Below are 15,683 nucleotides of genomic sequence, written 5' to 3' on the forward strand. Positions count from 1 at the left end.
CACCGCATCCGCACTTGCTTGCGGATGCTTGCGATTTTCACGCAGCCCCATTCACTTCTATGGGGCCTGCGTTGCTTGAAAAACGCAGAATATAGATCATGCTGCGTTTTTCACGCAACGCACAAGTGATGCGTGAAAATCACCGCTCATGTGCACAGCCCCATAGAAATAAATGGGTCAGGATTCAGTGCGGGTGCAATGCGTTCAACTCACGCATCGCATCCTCGCGGAATACTCGCCCGTGTGAAAGGGGCCTTGGTGTATGTTCACACCATGCAATGTCCATAGAACAAAATCTTCACCTGGTTAGCAGTTTTCCATCCGACTTTACCCGCATGCGGCTCTCAGCCCTTTAGCACGGCACAAATTCACAGGTCCCAAAACACAGAGACTCCCCAGCTTCTCTGTCAGATGGAGGAAAAACCACACCCATCTGAGACTGCTGGCTGGGTTTTAAATAGGCCAAAAAAGACCCGGCCTGGAGCGTGGGGAGAAGCCACCCACCCAGCACTTTGGCTACTCCCAGTAAAATCTGGCCCGGATCGGCTTTACAGCCATACTAACAACAAAACAGTGTCAGAGCTGCCGCTGACACTTAAAACTACCGGCATTTACCTCACCGAGGCCAGGAATCTTGGTGACACATACCTTCCATCAATGACGGACCCTTGCGCCTTCCTACAATAGATACTAGATAGATAGATAGATAGATAGATAGACAATGGATAGACAGATAGATACGAGATAGATAGATTCGAGATAATTAGATAGATAGATACGAGATAGATAGAAAGATAGATAGATACAAGATAGATAAATAGATAGATACGAGATAGATAGATACGAGATAGATAGATACGAGATAGATAGATAGATACGAGATAGATAGATAGATAGATAGATACGAGATAGATAGATACGAGATAGATAGATAGATAGATACAAGATAGATAGATAGATAGATATAAGATAGATTAGATAGATCTTTATTATGCCGCAGTCAGCATACAGAGGGACAGCAATGTTTCCACCCAGTTGTTATAACAGGTCAAAACGTTGCTGTCACTACGTAGGCTGACTTAGGAGTAACAAAAATGGATTGATAATCGGATGCTGTCGCCACATTTGTATTTTTGGATTCATATTTGAGATTGAAAACCACCCCTTATTTGCATACTTTATTCTGCGGTATATATCCTATCAAATTATGAATATTTTCCCATCACTTGCACAATGCGTGTTTTATCCAATGAGCTCTGTGATGAGATTCTTCTGCATTTTGGTTCCACGTGTAAGATAACACTGAACATCCAGGCTCTTCTTCAGGTGTGAGATTGTCTGACGTTTTCTTCATTTATTTAGCCAGTCCTGCCTAGAAACCTCCTCTCAAATATGAGGAAGACTTTTACTCCCCTCGGGTCTGGAGAGGAAGGATATATGCTGAATCTCCTAATCAGAATGAAGGGACAAGCTGTTCAAGCCAATAGCTCTCTGTAATAAGATCAATTACATACTCAGTTTCTTGTACATTGGCAGAAAGGGCAACATTTATCTTCTTGGTAAAGATTACCTCATCTGAACAGAACGTCCAGGCTCACTATTTTTTTTTTTCATTCTATTTAACAAGCGGTGACATTGCCAGTAACAAATTGATGCAGACTACGTCTGAAAAAAGCTGCTTTGCCAATAGTTAGAGAGCTCCTGACCTGTTCACCTGACATGTGCAAGCTCATCTCCCTTGGAAATTAGGTTAAACATTAAAGGAATAGAGAGTTGTCAGCCTTTATTATTAGAGGAAATCTACACCTCCACATAGTTGCCAGAGCATATTATTTGTGTAAGGGGCTTACGGTAGTACAGTGAAGAGCCCTGGGAAAGCAGGGAATGAGTGTAGTCGGTTGTGGTGTGCCGAAACCGAGGATGAGGTAGGCCTGAGAAAGAAGAGGGCCTACCCAAGGAAAAGATATGGAAGAAATGAGTTGTAAATGAGTGGAGTGGTGGGAGGGTCAAAGCTCAGACCTCAATGATGCAGGAGCCAGGTAAGGGGAGTGCCCTAAATAGGCTGGAGGCGGACCTCAGCCCCTCCCACAAATCCAGGCAATCTGCCTTAATACTTGTGTAAGGGGCTTACGGTAGTACAGTGAAGAGCCCTGGGAAAGCAGGGAATGAGTGTAGTCGGTTGTGGTGTGCCGAAACCGAGGATGAGGTAGGCCTGAGAAAGAAGAGGGCAAAAATGGAAATAACCAGTTTATTGTAGCCAATTGATGTATCAATAGCTTAACCCGACATGTTTTGGAAAGCCACTCTTAAACTCTTGTGTTGGATTGGGGAATGTATTGCGCGTAAGCGGATGACTCCCAGCGCCCCAATCCCCTGATGCCATGAGTGAGGATGTTGGCACTGGAGGCCGTGGACGTGGCTCCAATGCGAAAGGAGTGCCCTGAGTAGTTGGCTGCGTTGAGGCCTAGTTGTGTGAGGGATGACCCGACATGGGTCATGAAGGTGGTGGTGGTGAGTACCGAACCATGTAGTTGAAGTAGCGGTTGAGAGGGTAGAACTTGTGACGCTGATTGTGAGCATCCAGGACCCTGACTGGACACCATCTGTTGCGCGTGGGGTAATATGAAATGTTGACGGGTAAGTGCTGACTATTCTTGGAGTGAGGTAAGGACAGGATGTAGTGAACCATGTGTTTTGACAAGTGGGAGACAAGAAGACAAGGTGAGGTTCGGGTCGAGGAGGCTGTAGTGAATTTCCCGGAACTCAGGAATCCGTAGAAGGTCAAGTAAATGCCGTATTGATGATGGAGTTGGTATCTGTTTCCAGAGGCGTGGCGTCCAGTAAGTCGGATAATGCTTTGAAGATATGATTGATTATGGGTAGCCTCTGGGCTGGACGTGCGGGTTCCGTTTCCTGAATACCTCTGAGTATGGATTTGATCTGGTGCGAGGACATGAAGCTGATGTTATTGGGGTGTATGATTAGCATATGATGTTGAAATGCCAGTGAGATATGGTTTGATGGTGTTGTATGACATGAGTTTGAGGTGGCAAAAAGAAGCCAACCCCGGAAGAGACGTCATGACAAAAAGGGTGCGTGATGTTGTGTTCCAACAGGACCTGTTGAATAGTGTGAACGCTCTGTCGTATGTTCTATGTGTATCGTCTGATAGTGCTAAGCGGGACAAAGACTGGCTATGCCGCATGATGCCTTCTAATCCAGAATGAGCTGTTTGAAATGATGGAGTGATGGAGGCCGTGGGTAACGCTGATGGGAGAGCTTGATGAAATGCCTGAAATTTGACGCGAGACAGACTGTCAGCTGCCGTATTGCCCACCCCCGGGACATAGAAACAATGCAAGAAGAAAATATTGCAAGTGGCCAACCAAGGAAGTCTCCGCAGAAACCTCACGATTGTGAGAGATTTGGAACAATCCTGTTGATGAACTGGCAGGTCGTATGGTTGTCTGAATAGCACCGGACCGACATGTTGCCCATGAATGACCCCACGCTACGGCCGCCGACACGATGGGGTAGATCTTGAAAAGCGCTGAGGCAGTGGAGAATCCTTCCAACCCCGGACCGCAGGAGGCCAGCTGCCCCACAGCCAATCGTTCCCAAAAATGGCCGCGAAGCCTGTGGTAGATGCCGCATCTGACCAGATAGAGGGGGAAGAGTCCGACGGCCGAGGGAGAAACAAGCTCCCGCCATTCCAGGTGGACAGAAATCTCCCCCACATGCCCAGACCTGCCTGCAGCGTGGGCATCCAGGGACAACCTGTGCGAGTCGTGTAGGAAAAGGGGAGAGATGCAGGAGCCGTAAAATAAATGAGCGACACTGAGGTGGATGCGCATGGCAAAGATCAGGGAGCCCAGCAGGGACTGCAGTTCTTTGCGGTTGCCGGTGCTGAGTTGAAGGTAGTTGCCTATGTGGGCGAGAATGTCCTGGATCTTCCCGGATGGCAAACTGGCTGAATCCAACTGGGTACCCAGGAAAAGTGATGACCGTGTCTGGCCCTTCTGTCTTCTTGGTGGCGATGGGTACCCCCGGTTCCTCCTCCGGTATTATGTGCGTCGGGCTGACTTCTTGGTCCTCCAGGCTAACGGTCGACGTGATCACTGGCAATCCGGCCGGTGACGCTGCCGGTGGTGGCCCCGCCAAGGAGAGGGTCGTAGTGACCGATTCCAGCCTCTCCAACCTGGCGTTGACTTTAGACATGGATGACATTTAGGGAGGACAGCATGGTATGTATATCCCCTGTGCTGGACTGGCTAGGTCCTCCCCTGCCTCCCTGTTATCGATTGGCGTGCGCAGCAGCCGGAGAGCTCTGCTTCCCTCGCCGTGGCGGGGAAGGGAACATGCCGTCACCTTGACTCCGTCGTTATGCGCGGGATTGCCCAGGATCTGATGGGTGCTGGACTGGCTAGACCGTCTCCCTGATAAGCAGTGACGGATCTAGCAGGGGTGCCAGGTAGGGAGAAGTTCTCTTTCCCTTCCAGAGACATAGTAAAACAAAACAGTTGATTAGCTAGGGGAAACACAGGATCGTGCTGGCTAGCTAGGCCGGACGGCGAAAAAATTATACTTGCATGGTGACAGATGAGGCCCTGCTAATTGCCAAGCGGCTTGAGAGGCTCTACCTATGATTTGGCGCGAGGGGTTAATGAGGCCACTTGTGGTAGTGGCAGGAGCGTTGGCCTCTCGGTGACTGTAAGACAGGACTAGGGGAAGGGAGTGACAGGTGAGGCCCTCTCTATGCAACACGCGAGGCGGCTTACTAACGAGGTGGCGCGTTGGGCGGGTGCCTCTGTACGTTTGAGGCGGGGTGTCGGCCTCGCGGGACCACTAACTGCTGGCGAAGCCAAGAAGGGGGTAACCTAGTGGGATGATGGTGCCCCTAAAGCCAGCACACTGACCCTAACGGGATTATTCGAAATGTAAGGAAGACTTTTGTTAATGAGCAGGTGAACGTACCTGGTGGTAAGAAAAATTCTCCGGATACATGGTAGTGCAAAATACAATATAGGTTGACCGCCTGAAAAAAGAAAGGGGGAGGGTAGACATAAAATAGTGTGATGAAATGTGCAAATGCATATGGTACATATACACGACCGGGAGGATCATGGCGGTTGTTCATGAAACGACAGCTTGCGCCTGGTGTGAAAAGAGACCAGTGCGTGCCGTGTGGCCATGCCCAGGTGGAAAGCGCGTGCCGGCAATTTAATGGAATATTTGGACCGTGTCCCTGCAATTTCCACCTATTTATTGATTATGATGAAACAATTATAATATTTTTTTTTTTTTTTTTTTTTTTTTTTTTTCCGGATGACCAGACGATGACTCCTCCCCCCAGTGCTTCCATTATTAATTTTTTTTTTTTTTTTTTTTTTTAAGCTGATGACCTATCCAAAGGGTAGATCATTGTTAGCAAAAGGTGAAGAACCCTTTTGAGACAGTCTCTTTGCAGCTGAGTGTGTGTATGGGAAGTTATGCCCTTTCAGCCAGAAGAGCATTTATAAGATCATGCATTGATTTTGGACAAGAGGGCCTGGCTTATAATCTTCATGTTTATTCCAAAGGTTGTTTGATGGCGTTTTTTTTTTTTTTTTTTTTTAATTTATTTTTCTTTTCTTTGTGTGGGCTGCTGGGGTGTTGTATGACTGTAAGGGGCGTGCTGGAAGGCTCCCCTGCCGTCCGACGGCGCCCCCCCGCAACAGAAGTGGCGCGCACGGCCGCCGGGACGACGCGCACGCGCCGACGGAATCGCCGCGCATGCGCAGAACCCCGGCCGCGCATGCGCAGACCAGGCACCAGGACGCGGCCGGGCGCCATCGGCCGCGCGGCAGGAGGAGCGGTTACTAGGCAGGAGGTGGTGGGGAGGGGATGTCAGGGCAGCGGTAAGCCCAGTGGAGGTGAAATGAATGGGGGGGGGGGTGCAGGTTGCACCGCCGCTGCCCCCGTGACAGCGCACCTAAATGACCGGGGGGGGGGGGGCCATGAACGTTGTTGGTGAAGTGAAAATGAATCATGTGGAACATGCTTGGAGGATTATGTGACTGTGCATGCGCAGACCAGGCCCCAGGACACGGCCGGGCGCCATCGGCCGCGCGGCAGGAGGAGTGGCAAACAGGCAGGAGGCGGTGGGGAGGGGATGTCCGCGCCGCGGCAAGCCCAGTGAAGTTTGAAATGAATGGGGGGTGTGCCGGGTGTACCGCAGCTGGCCCCTGTGCTGTGTACCTGGAAAACGAGGAGGGGAGGGAAGGGAGGGTAGGGGAGGGAAGGGAGGGTAGGGGAGGGGAGGGGGGGGGGGGGGAGGGCATGAATGTTGGATGTTTGAGGGGTGAAACCCAGAAATGGGGAATGGGGCTGGAACCATCAGGGGGCTGACCGGAGTGACGGTCCTGTGGGGAGACGCCAGAATAGGCATGAGCAATGAGCTGCTGGTGATTGCTGCGAGCAGCCGTGACATGGATGCAGTGTGTGTGAAAAGAACCATGGAAAAAAAGGGGGGGGGGGAATTTAATCCACGAACCATTAGTCGCATGCTGCCAGAGCTGTTGACCGGAATGGTGGTGCGGTTTGTGAATGAATATGCATGAAACAGGTGTGACAGAAAAGAATGCTGGTGACTTGCATGAAAACCGTGACATTGGTGCGCATTGATGAAGTGAGATGAACCGGTACAGGGGCAACCGTGAGACCCCGGCTGTACCGTATGAAATAACTCATACGCATTTGTGCTCCTGCAGCCGTGCACATGAACATGAGGAGGGGGGGGGGGGGCATGAATGTGGATGATTGTGGGGTGATATGGACTGAAAAAGAAATGGGGAACGAGCCTGGACCCCAGGGGTGCTGACCGCAGTGTTGTGCCTGTGGGAAGATTGCTGAACGAGACATGACAAAATGAGATACTGGTGACTGAGAAAGCCGTGACATTAGCGCAGCGTCTATGAAATGAAATTGAAATGGGGGATTAGGCCAGAAACCATGCCGCATGCTGCAGAGGTGTTGACCGGAATGGTAGTACGGTGTGGACAAATTGCGCATGAACAAGGCGTGACAGAAAGGAATACTGGTGACTTGTATGAGAAAACCGTGACATTGGTGCAGCGTATGATGAAATGAAATGAACCGGTACAGGGGCAACCGTGAGGCCCCGGCTGTACCGTGTGGATGACTCAGAAACCACTGCCTGCATGCCGCAGGGGTGTTGACCGGAGTGGTGATACTGTGTAGATAAATTTTATGCATGAACGAGACATGACAGAAATGAAATGCTGGTGACCTGGGCGAGAAAGCTGTGACATTAGTGCAGCATTCGGTGAAATGAAATGAACAGAAATGGGGGATTGCCCAGGAACCGACTGCATGCTTGCCGCAGGGGTGCTGACTGGAATAATGGTACCATGTAGACAAATTGTGCCTGAACAAGGCGTGACAGAAATGAAATACTGGTGACTTGTATGAGAACAGTGACATTGGTGCAGCGTTTGGTCAAATGAATTGAACCGGTACAGGGGGCAACCGTGAGGCCCCGGCTGTACCGTATGGATGACTCGCAGTTTAACGGGCAAACGTGACCCACAGTGAACCTGAGTAAAGCCGGAAAAATAGAACCGAAATGCTCCAAATCCAGAACCGATGGCAACGAAAAACTCCCAGGAATTCAGCGACTCGCAGGCAACTCTCCAGACACTCCACAAGCGACCTCCTCCCTCAAAAGCTCAGACCTCAATGATGCAGGAGCCAGGTAAGGGGAGTGCCCTAAATAGGCTGGAGGCGGACCTCAGCCCCTCCCACAAATCCAGGCAATCTGCCTTAATACATATCGCTTTTTAGCTTTTTAGCATAGCATCCCAAATTGTTCTTTCACACTACCAATGCATTTCAAGACTAAAAACTAAGGGGAAGATATCCTCTGCACTGCCGGAGGATGCACCTGATTTATAGTAGGGCACAGGCCTCATCATTGGAGATGAGCAAAGTTTGGTGAAATTTGATTCTGTTGATTCATCAAATTTAAAAAAATAAAAATCCGCTTTGTGACTTATTACTTCGTCATGAAGCGCAATTCTTTGTAAGTAGTGGGTGCAATGACAGGGAGCGGCGATTGTGCCGTTCCCCATCATTGTATCCCTCAGATGCCATGTTCATACATGATCACGGCATCTTATATACATAAAATAGTGTAAAATGAAAAAAAAAAAATAATAATATAAATACCTGATCCACTTGCTCGTGACAGGCCGGAAACCGCCATCTTGCTTGAAGGTCTGGCGCAAAATTTCGCGCCGTGTGGTTATCTCATACATCACCGTGCACTGGATTTCGGCTGTGATCTTCAAGCAAGATGGCGGCATGGAGCAGGTAAGTATTATTTATTTATTTATTTTACACTATTTCACGTTAATTCAATTCGCTACCGCGAAGCATGAGGAAATTCCGCTTTGCGACAAATCTAATTTATCCTGGACTTCAATTCGCTCATCCCTACTCGTCATATATTAGGTGCATCCTCCGGCAGTCCTTGTGCCTACACTAAAATCAACGGCAGAAAACTGGTGCAAATCATAATAAAGGTTTCGTGCACGTTGGCCACGCTTCCTCCCAACCCTCAACGTGCCCCTTTTTGGCGAGGGTACTGTAGAAACACCACTTGCAACTAAATTTTGTTGCAATGCTATTTTAAAAGGACGCAAACACAGGTGATTTTTTATTTTTTTGCCAGAAAACTGACTTACGGAGATAATACATTTTCACACAAATAGAACATTCTATGCTTTACTTCTAACCATAAAAAATGACTTTCATTGCAAAATGTAATGTTGCATCAACACACATTTAATTTGATTTGGTTGTTCATGTTCATGATATTAAAGCTATTTACACTTTGGCAACCATTCTTCTATTGCTCCAGTGCATGTCAAATAAAGAAATGTGATTTAAAATATCCTATACCGTTTTGTGTCTACAGCACCTATGCAGACCTATGTATTTACAGAACATAGTTTCATACAATGAGCAAACCATGTGTGCAGTGTGATCCTGCAGTCGTGTGAGTGAACTGCCTTTGCTCCTTTTTACTAACCTAGCTATCCTAAATGTGCATCAGCTATGTGAGTTCAGAGCCACTTGACCTCCATTTCAGCACACGTAGTTCTATCCGCTAAGAGTGCCATAGAAATCTGTCAGGGGATCCTGCCAATTTCAACTTATTGTCTATAGTGACAGCAGACGGTGGACTGGTTAGGTTATAAAGTCCATCAAGGGAAGGGAGAAATTGTTATGTAGTGCTATCTGTGTACTAAGAAGACTCAGGATAAGAAGTGTTTCTATTCTAATGTTTCTGTTCAAATGCATCTTTAAAAAATATACAGTTGCAAGAAAAAGTATGTGAACCCTTTGGAATGATATGGATTTCTGCACAAATTGGTCATAAAATGTGATCTGATCTTCATCTAAGTCACAACAATAGACAATCACAGTCTGCTTAAACTAATAACACACAAAGAATTAAATGTTACCATGTTTTTATTGAACACACCATGTAAACATTCACAGTGCAGGTGGAAAAAGTATGTGAACCCTTGGATTTAATAACTGGTTGAACCTCCTTTGGCAGCAATAACTTCAACCAAACGTTTCCTGTAGTTGCAGATCAGACGTGCACAACGGTCAGGAGTAATTCTTGACCATTCCTCTTTACAGAACTGTTTCAGTTCAGCAATATTCTTGGGATGTCTGGTGTGAATCGCTTTCTTGAGGTCATACCACAGCATCTCAATTGGGTTGAGGTCAGGACTCTGACTGGGCCACTCCAGAAGGCGTATTTTCTTCTGTTTAAGCCATTCTGTTGTTGATTTAATTCTATGCTTTGGGTCGTTGTCCTGTTGCAACACCCATCTTCTGTTGAGCTTCAGCTGGTGGACAGATGGCCTTAAGTTCTCCTGCAAAATGTCTTGATAAACTTGGGAATTCATTTTTCCTTTGATGATAGCAATCCATCCAGGCCCTGACGCAGCAAAGCAGCCCCAAACCATAATGCCCCCACCCTCCACACATAGTGTTGTGTGTTTCTTCCAAACAACTCAACTTTGGTTTCATCTGTCCACAGAATATTTTGCCAGTACTGATGTGGAACATCCAGGTGCTCCTGTGCAAACTGCAAACGTGCCACAATGTTTTTTTTGGACAGCAGTGGCTTCCTCTGTGGTATCCTCCCATGAAATCCATTCTTGTTTAGTGTTTTACATATCATAGATTCGCTAACAGGGATGTTAGCATATGCCAGAGACATTTGTAAGTCTTTAGCTGACACTCTAGGATTCTTCTTCACCTCATTGAGCAGTCTGTGCTGTGCTCTTGCAGTCATCTTTACAGGACGGCCACTCCTAGGGAGAGTAGCAGCAGTGCTGAACTTTCTCCATTTATAGACAATTAGTCTTACCGTGGACTGATGAACAGCAAGGCTTTTGGATATACTTTTATAACCCTTTCCAGCTTTATGCAAGTCAACAATTCTTAATCATAGGTCTTCTGACAGCTCTTTTTTGCGAGGCATCATTCACATCAGGCAACGCTTCTTGTGAAAAGCAAACCCAGAACTGGTGTGTGTTTTTTATAGGGCAGGGCAGCTGTAACCAACACCTCTAATCTCATCTCATCTCATTGATTGGACTCCAGTTGGCTGATACCTCACTCCAATTAGCTCTTGGAGATGTCATTAGTCTAGGGGTTCACATACTTTTTCCACCTGCACTATGAATGTTTATATGGTGTTTTCAATAAAAACATGGTAACATGTAATTCTTTGTGTATTAGTTTAAGCAGACTGTGATTGTTTATAGTTGTGACTTAGATGAAGATCAGATCACATTTTATGACCAATTTGTGCAGAAATCCATATCATTCCAAAGGGTTCACATACTTTTTCTTGCAACTGTAACTTAAAGGTAATCTGGTCATCTACTTTGGTCATCGGCATGACAGGGATCGGCACATATGATGTAAGTACAGAGAGGCCGATGCCCCCTGCAGGGAAGTCAATGCACAAGCACAGACAGTTTCCTGTTCTGTGCTTGAGCGAGATATCACTAAGGTACACAATGACTAGGCGGGAGAAGCTCTATGCTGATTATATGACGGAGAGGAGGGGGCAAACTGGAGGGGGCAGACTTGATGGCACAACAAGAGGTTCTGGGATTTTGAATTAGACAGGCTAAGCCCCTTGCTGGAGGCAGTCTTGGGCTCCAAGAACTGTTTTTCATGCCCCTTTGGGCACTTTGAAGCCTCACTAGCATACCAACCAAACTGCAATTTCTGGAGTTGTAAACTAAAGATAATAATAATAATAATAATAATAATAATAATAATAAAGGTATCAATGTTTTTGATTATGTTAAAGGGGGTCTGTCACCACAATTTGCCCTTATACATAGCACTGTAGCATAACTATACATGAGTCTAATGGTACCTTTGTTCTTTTGTTTTGATGTTCGCTAGAAGCAAATACACTTTTATTTATATGCAAATGAGGGCTTTCAAGTGTCGGGGGCAGAGTTCAGACTGCAAGTGCCCCGGCTGCTCTGCCTTCTTCTCGGATAGCTCCTCCCCAGCCTCTTGCTTGGTTCGCCCTGTAAGGCTCTTGTGTCAACCAGTGTACTGGCTGAGATCCCACGAGTGCGCAGTTCATCGCCGGGCCTGGGCATGCACTGTGATAATCATTTTGGCAGCAGCATCGCTCCATGCAGTGCACATACGCCTGCAGCATCTCGGCCAGTACGCTAGATGTCTCTGATGAACATCAAAGCAAAAGAACAAAGGTACCATTTGACTCATGTATAGTTATGCTACAGCACTATGTAAGCGGTGTATAAGGGCACATTGTGGTGACAGACTCCCTGTAAAGGCTCGGCACATATGTGGAACCTTTGGGGAATTTTTTTTATTATCACATTGTACTCATGTTGAACTAAAATAATTTTTTCAATTGGTCTTTATTCTAAATATGGAGCCCCTTTTTCAGTGCATAGCTGAAAGGCTCTAGAAGCAGCCTTGGGATTTTCTCTCTTTTCCGTCAGTTGGGAAGCTGACAGGCTCCTTATCTCTGCTCTCTGACATTATAAACATTTATTATAGCTCAGTTGTTATCTTACTGATAAGAATGTGGCTTAAAGGATAACTGTCATTTTTTATTTATTTGCTAGTTTATTAGAGCTAGGCATGTATACCTGAGTTAATCTGTCAATGATTGCTAAAAGATCTGTAATTACCTTATAATAACAGCTTTCATTAATGTCTCCTGTCCTTTTCCACTGCTCCCTTAAAAGACCGTTGCTATGGCTCATCTGTCTTCGGCTAGGAAGATGGAGGGGCGGTCCTTCACACTGCATGCCTGCATTAGGCTTCAGAGTGAGGAGGCGTGTCTCTCAGTAATCCAATCTGATTGGTTGGCAGGAAGCTGCTGGCTACAGCACTTTGTATGTGACCTGAGGGAAAGCAGTTTTGGTCTCAGAGAACTGGCAGAGGAGCCATCTTGAGAAGATCCTCATAATGTAGAATTTAAAACAGCCGTAACTAAGAGGAAAACTCAAGGAAAACAGTGGTAAGTGAAGAACTAAAGATTGCTTTATGCATAATGCTGCTGCAGCAGCAGTAAGGTATGCTAGCATTTATTTTTTGATGAAAATATGACAGTTATCCTTTAAATAAGTGTTTATGACCTCATAATATTTTAGATGACCGGCACAAAGTGAAAGTGAAAGTACCAGTCACACAGCTAGACAAATAGTTAACTCTTTGTGAGAGAATGGCTCAATATTTTTAATAAAGGCAAATTGAAAAAATATTTTTTTTAGCCACAAATGAGTAAATTGCAATCCTAAACAAAAAATGCCTCTAAAGGTGTACATAGCCTTTAAGCAGCACTACACTGCATTGTCAAAGGTTAAATAGAGTCAAACTAGGTGACAGATTCCCTTTAAAGACTATGGACACCTTTGGGGCATTTTTTTATTATTGCATTCTACTCTATTTTAGTCTACAATTAATTTTTTCTATTGTTCTTTTAAAAAAATGTTCAGCCCTATTCTCTGTACAGTCTTTGTGTACTTGCAGAGTAGTAGGCTTTCTGTTCACAGCTAGTCCGTCAGAGAGCAGCCCTGACGGCTCATATGTAGCCCTTATCTCTGAACTATTGACAGCTCATAAACACTTATTATAGCTCAATTCTTATCAAGACTGCTACTCTGCAAATACAGAGACTGTATAGAGAATAGGGCTGAACATTTTTAAAAAAAGAGCAACAGAAAAATATGAATTCTAGCCCAAAATGAGTAGAATGAAATAACAAAAAAATGCCTCCAACGGGACACACTGTGAACAGAAAGCCTGCTTCTCTGCAAATACACAGAGACTGACACCTGTATAGTGAGAAGGGCTGACAATTTTTTAATAAAGATCAATTGAAAAAGTTATTTGTACCCCAAAATGAGTAGAATGCAATAATGAAAACAATTGGGGTCATTTATCAAACTGGTGTAAAGTAGAGATGCTTGTCAAATACATTTTGTACAAAATTATTTGAGCCCGTCTGCCGCACGTCAAGGCGATCTCTAAGACGGGAACCTAACGCCTGTATTCAATGGAGGCCATTTTGCCGCCAAAAATAATAAAAATCAAAGGGGACCCAGCATGCATGTGGAACCTACACCCCCTGAATTTCATGGTTGCTGTCATGGCACTTAACAGGTAGAACTTAGTGTTAGGACCCGTCTTACAGAGATCGCCTTGACGTGCGGCATACGGGCGCAAATAATTTTGTACAAAATGTATTTGCCAAGCATCTCTACTTTATTGGCATAGCATAAGCATTATAATATTTTTTTTACTTTATTTGGTTCGCAGAGAGCTGTTGCATTATATGTTGTGTTGTTTTATGTTTCCAGTCAAAGCAGCGTGCACCTGCGCATTTGGATGGGATGTGCTGACCAACCCCTTTTGTGTGACCTGGGCTACATAAATATCATTTAAATTATCCCATATGGTGAACGCCGTAAAAATAAAATAAAAACAAAAGACAGAATTGCTAATTTATTCTTAGTTGTCACAGAAAAAACATAATAACAAGCGATCAAAAAGTGCCATTTACTCCAAAAGGATACCAATGAAAAATACAAGTCGTCTAGCAAAAATCAAGCCCTCACACAACTCCATAGTAAGAAAAATAAAAAACTTATGGGTCTTGGGAAGCTGCAATGCAAAAACATTTTTTTATAAATTGTATTTATAAATTGTATAAAATGTATTTGGTATCACTGTAATTGTAGTGACCCAGAGAATAAACATATTATGTTATTTACACCGAAAAATTAACGCCATAAAATTTATAACGTAAAAACGCAGTGGCAGTATTGCTGTTTTTTCCATCTCCCTCCCAGAAAGAGTTAATAAAAGTTAATCAGAAAGTTATGTGTACCCCAAAATGGCACCATTAAAAACTAAAACTTGTCCCACAAAAAACAAGCCCTCATAAAGCTACATAAACGGAAAAATACAAAAGTTATAGCTCTGGGAACGCGGCGATGAAAAAAGGAAGAAAAATGCTTGGTCAGTAAGGCCCAAAGCAGGCTAGTCACTAAGGGGTTAAAATCCCGGAAAAGCCCTTTAAGGAATACATATCAAAGATATCTTTATTGGAAAGACAAAATAAAACAATTTAAAACCACAAGCATCTCTCAAGAGGCCTCTGTAAAAAAAAACTATTGTTGTGTGCCTGAGAATCTCCTATCACAGTGCACCTCACAATAGAGCAGTTACATATATATCACTGTAAGTCACCACACAACAATAACAAGATAATAAAGTGCAAAGATTATTATATGTCTTTGTACAATGGTTGAATGTGCATAAACTACAATAAGCTATGAAATAAGGTCCTAGAAAAATAATTCATACCTGGGGTTCAAAAAAGAGCTACAGTACCACAAGAAAATAGAACCATATAGCATCACCAAGTAGATAATACATACTGAAGTTCTCTGGCACACAACAATTTTTCACAGAGACTTCTTGAGTGATTTACTCTGCCTTTCTAATAAGGATATTTTTTTATATGTATTCCTTAGTAGTGGTACAGTATGTACCTGTTTCACATTGATTTCACCTCCTGTGCTGACCTATGTTTCTCCATGGCTACAGACTACAAAAAAAACTAGTCTGATATGCAACCATATTCTCTTCCCCTTCCCCTCTTCAGATGATGCCCCATGTAAGCAAAGGACTTCTTCAGGGATACTTCAAAATGTATACCAGGGCCTACCAACTTTAAAGGAATCTGCAAATTAGGACTTTGGTGCAAGGAGACCATCACTATTGCTTGGTGGCCTACCCATCCCTCACTGCTTGGATTGACAGGGTAAGGCAGTGAGGGAGGGGCTGGTCCAAAAAGGAGCAAAGCTTGGGAGCAATAAGAGCAATGGTGATGCCCTCAGAGCAGAGGCTCTGCTTTCGGAGCAGCTAATGCTCATGTGCCACTCCCCTGAAGTATAACAGTGCAAGCACAGTTGTTGCTCCAGCAGTGGATCCAGAGCCTATGCCCTTGCGCTGCTACTCAGAGAAGCAGTGCAGGTGTAAGATTGGCAGAGCTGGCTGAGATGTCTGGCCCTGTCAATTAAGCGGCA

Source organism: Bufo bufo, chromosome 2 (genome assembly GCF_905171765.1).
Source record: "Bufo bufo chromosome 2, aBufBuf1.1, whole genome shotgun sequence".
NCBI lineage: Eukaryota > Metazoa > Chordata > Amphibia > Anura > Bufonidae > Bufo > Bufo bufo.